The sequence below is a fragment of the Etheostoma spectabile genome, chromosome 3, assembly GCF_008692095.1.
Source record: "Etheostoma spectabile isolate EspeVRDwgs_2016 chromosome 3, UIUC_Espe_1.0, whole genome shotgun sequence".
In the NCBI taxonomy this organism is placed as follows: Eukaryota; Metazoa; Chordata; class Actinopteri; order Perciformes; family Percidae; genus Etheostoma; species Etheostoma spectabile.
Window position 1 is genome coordinate 29,640,133 of NC_045735.1, and position 5,359 is coordinate 29,645,491.

A 5,359-nucleotide genomic window follows, 5' to 3' on the forward strand; every position below is an offset into this window, starting at 1 on the left:
AAAGGAGTGTATGCTGTGGCCCATGCACTTCATAATATTCTCAGCTGTAACAAAACCTTTAACAACAAGGTGCAGCTAGATCCATTAAAGGTGAGTTAACAACCAACATATTATATATTTTTTAAAGTCAGTCACATTAACAATGAACATTCGTTGAACTTAATGAAAATAGCAATCAGTCTATCATGCTGTTGAGCCAATAGGCCTACATCTTTGTCAGATAATGACATATATGATTCCGTATCTTCTTAGATTTTACAGCACATAAAAAAGATTAAGTTCATAACAAAGGAAGGAGATGATGCATGGCCAGACTTCTCTCTGAGTTCCCTGATGGGTAGTTTTGAGTTTTTCACTTCAGTTACTAATATATGTCTTCCCAAAATTCTGGCAAACAATTTCATATAGATAAATTAAGGCAACCACGTTCTCATGAACTCTCTCATTCCACGGACCATGGCTTTGGGAGGACAGGCCTATGGACACCATCACGATGTGATGCCTATCCAGTGGCTGCAGTTTGGGATACCAATATCCAGCCATCCCACTTCGCCCCACTGATAACCAAGTCAGGTTGTGGTAAGACAACTTTGATTAGCCAGATCAATACCATGATGGAGGAGAAAGTGACACATGACGGACATTGGTAGAAGCATTGATATTTCAATTATCTTTTGTATTTTCTTCTGTGGGATCTGTTCTAAAGAAAGCTACAGGTAACTCCAGACAGATTCCAACAGATGCTGGGGTTTCTGGTGAAAGGTGGCCATGCCAGTTGTTTGCCCAGTAATAATCATTTTTCTTAATAGCGTCCTACCAAGTCCACCCCCAAAGTACTTGACCAACTGAGGCAGGGCGTCTGCGTCGGTAATATTCACTGGGTATTGTCGCGAGGAAGGATGGGTCTCTGTTTTATCTAGAACAAAAGTAGCAAAGTGGCTATCTAAAAGGAAAAAAAAACCATTAAGATAAAGAATGCATTAAAATATGAAATGATGTAAAACCTTATTAAGCTATACAAATAAGCTGAAACATTGTTCAATTCTTTCTTACCCCCATTGGGATACTAAAAGGTCCGATACAGTCGTACAGACCTGCAAGTTGAGAGGAAGAGCGTTCTCCCTAATAAGCCTGCACCTGTGAAGGTGGGTAAGCATTGTGCCTCGTGGGGCAGAGTAATATCTCATTTACTCAGTTATAGCCAAGGCCAGTGAACCTACACACTTCTGGTAATAGAGCCACAGACATCGTAGATCTTATAGCCCAGGAGCCAGATACCAGCAGTTAGGTTTTGCTGCTGTATTAATCTACTCATATGGCAAAGAGCAAGCGGGCATACTTGGAACCTAACTTTAAACTTAAGGCAGACAGTCAGTAAATAGTGTAGATTTACCAACAGTTTGTGAGAAGCAATAAAACCCACCAGTTTCAGTAAATTAAAACATTAATTATAGATACACAACATAATTGTATACATATATTATTAGATATATATAATAGATATATAGTGTGTTTTTTAAGATCAATTTGATAACTTGTTTTTGTATCAGCACCACCTTCAGCTCGATATTTTAAATCCTAAACATTACTAAATAAATCTTTACCTGTGCATTCCATGGCAGTGGTGTGTGCCTGTAGGATCTTGTCTGTTTATCCAGCGGCTGTGGAAGAGAGATTCCCCCCAACATAATGTCCCCATCATAGATATCTGGGGGTTCTTCAGAGATCCCTCTCCTTCTGACACCAGCTCCTCGCCGAGAGACAAACCACAATACACAGTTGTAAGAGGACCAACCCTGCTCTGGCCACGTGTCCAGAACCATACTGTCTGACGAGAGCTAAACCACTAGGTTGCATCCCATAACAATAATGTAATCAAAAGCACAACCGCTCTTTATGCATGTTTTGGTATAGCATTAACAATAGAACAGTGAGTTTATGTCGTGTGGACTCACAAGGCGGGGTTGAGAGGAAGGAGTTACCAAACATATAACACAGTCTTTGCATTAGCCATTCTGGATTATTACGTCGTACATTATGAGAATATTTGTGGGGTAAAAAGGTATTTCTCCTTGTTTAATATTATTCTACGTTCTATGGAGGCAACAATTTATACTTTAACGTTACTAATTGTAATGAAAAATAATTCAGGGTGAAAAGTTTATGTAAATTTAGAGGATTCCACTCTTAGGCTCACTGAAGCCCTGAAGCACGAACAGTCAGGTAGAAAAGGCCTTACACTAACGTTTTTTAGGCCAGGTGCAGTTTAGCTCTTCTGCGGCCTCTGCAAGGGAGGAGAGTGTCTGATATTGGGCGGCCTCCAAATTGCATCTCTGACTAACTTGGCTGACAATGTAACTTAGCACACTCCAATGTATTGCAAAGAAGAACCCCACAATTTCAAATAAAAAGCGATAAAAAACTGTATTTCGTATTTGGTCTAATATCCAAGGACAAAGCTTTGTAAAGTGGTCAAATTAGGCACAATCCTCACCAATGGTCACTACGGAATACAAATGCGGCCAAAAAGTTACCCACTATAGGGTACACTCTGGACTAGGGTTAAAGAGCTCAGCATTGTAGCATGATCTCAGAGTAGGCACACTGCTGCTTTGCGTAGAAAGAGCCGAGTGGTAAGGCATCTGATTAGTGTACCTCTGGGCATTCGCGGAATGATCACACTAGCAACGAGACCCTGCGGTAGACCCTTAGCAGGATCTATAAATGTCATCTGGTCAAGGATGCCTCACAACCCAGGTTTAGGAGCCCAAAGTCACTTATAGCAGCCTTTGATAGCAAAAGCATGAGCTTGGCATCCTGTTTAGTACATGCCCTACGGACCGATTTTTGCCTATAGGGCCATTGATACAGTGGGACATCTTCTGGTGTCAGTTACCGGTTGTTATTTCGATCAGTTTCTAACCACACACTATCTTGTTTCCTGTATCCTATCCTGCATTTTGAAAGATGACCACATACAGCATTCTATTTACAACATGCTAGTATATCAGAAAAAATATAATCTGGTATCAGGGTAAAAAAAAAGACTAAAAACCTCAACAGATGTTGGTTGGGCAGTTATAGATTTTTTTTGATTAGTATACATGTGAGACCTACAATGCACGTAATAACATCATTTTTTTGGTTTTGTAAGATAATAAAGATGAGCCACTCAGTACATGGGTGTAAAAGCTGTGTAGTTTCTGATACACCCAGTGACAAAGACAGTATTTATGATCCAATTCATATATAGTTGTAACTAAAAAAGGCTGCCACATTACTATGAAATTTCACAAATTATACAGTGGAGAAATATTACAGCATACAATTAAGATAAAATAAGGTAGAGTCTACATGAAGGTCTACTTGACACAAGTAATGAACATAGATGATATCTGCTGTATACTATTAAGTTTTTAAAAGACTTTAGTGCCTCCTTCCATCTATTCTTTGGTATTTTTCTCTGGTTTCAGTAAGTATATAACCTTCGGAATTAAAATACAAAAGCGCAGTCCAAACTGGAGGCCAGAATAGCAAATATCTCCACAGAACGCTGAACTCCCAGAGAGCTTACATATCGCTGGGATAAAAGTAACCAGACAGCGCAGAAATCAGCATGCTGAAGGTGATAAATTTGGCTTCAGTGAAGTTATCAGGCAGTTTCGGGCCAGAAAAGCAAGAATGAAACATAACAGGCCAGAAGTCCTATGTACCCAAGTACATGCCCAAAAACCTACAGCTGAGCCCGAGCACACTCTCAGATGATTTTGTGCTTAATTCAGTCAAATTCTTAATGGAAAAGGAGGAGAAATTGTTAACCAGAGGATACATATGATAACGTGTATGAGAGTGAAACCCACAACAGTGAGTTTCTGTGGCGGCCCAAACCATTTATAACATTACTACCTGGAAGGTGGCCCTGAAGGCCACTTAACACCATATAGTTTTTCCCCAGAACCAAAGATACAGAGAACAAAGGTGATGCCATAAGCTGTGTGTCGCAGCATGCGGACCAATAGAGGGGGCCTAGGAAGGTCAGAGAACACAGGAAACACAGAGTCAAGGAGAAGACAGAGAAGCTCAGCTCAGAGTTGTTGGCCGACTAATAGGAGTTTTCCTGTATCGGAAGAAATGAATGCCACACAGCAGTGAAGCCTGTTCCAATAAGGATGCTGCAGTTAGCAGCGCTCCCTAATCTCTTCATATGATAGCAACTCTGCCTCCTTCTTCACACAAGCATCTCTTCTCTCATTTGACCAGAACTCAGGGTGCATTGCACACAGGTGATGGAATCTGAAATAATATCATTAAAGCAGTTTTAGACCTTATACATTTAGTTCAATTCATTCAATTTTATTTATGTATCAAATCACAACAAGAGTTATCCTCAAGACACTTACAGTAGAGCAGGTCTAGACACACTCCAGAATCCACAAGGACCCAACAGTTCTCTAGTTTCCTCCAGAGCAAGCAACAGTGCGACAGTGGCGAGGAAAACTTAGATTTTGTTTGTCTTATGTTTGTTATTTGTGATGCATACAAACCCGACACCCAGTTTCTCAAATAATGAAAGCCTTAAGACAAATCTAAGGTGTTCAGCATGGTTTCACATGAATAAAATTGTGTTTTACAAGATACAGCAACAGGAATTACTCTTTAAAATTATGTTTCTTTTCTTTTATTCTTAATAACTGTGCATCATAATATTTTTCAAATGTCACAATTTTACGGGCTGCTGGACAAACACAATTTCATCCACTCTCACTGCATTTACAGTTTCAGAGAGAGAGAGAGAGTCCATACCTCTAAAATAAATCCAAAATCTACATGCTCACATACCACTGAAATACTAGGCAATTTCTTTTTATTTAAGTCAGCTGACCCTTAACGACCATTTGTGACATTTTATCAACATTACTACACCTGTAACGGTGCTTATTTCTCCCCTCTGACATCTTGAACAGTCATAGCAGCAAACAGGCTTCCTTTTGGAGAACCTTGCGAGTCCTGGGGACATTTCTCACTGCAAACTGAAAGGCACTGCATGAAAAAAACAAAATGTAAGACCATTCACTTCCAGGTGTTGGCTTTGCCACCTGTCGGAAGTTCCGAAACTTGTAACGACTTCCACCTATCATAGCAAATAAATGACTGTAATCTAAGTGATACCAATATGGCTACCTGTTGTAAGTTCTTTGCCAAATTAAAGACTTACTTCAGTCAGATTCAAGCTGTTTATCTGCAGGTAGAGATGCATCATAAAGACCAACTGTTGACAAAGTCCACAATGCCATGGTTGTTGGCTGCCAGCTTTATAAGTTCATTACTTTGCTGCTGGTTCCATCTCATTACAGTGAAC

General features: G+C 39.9%; 1 pseudogene; it reads left to right on the plus strand.

The window, feature by feature from the left end:
- LOC116687030 (extracellular calcium-sensing receptor-like) overlaps positions 1-5,359 on the plus strand; it is a 24,992-nt pseudogene that overhangs the window by 1,809 nt on the left and 17,824 nt on the right.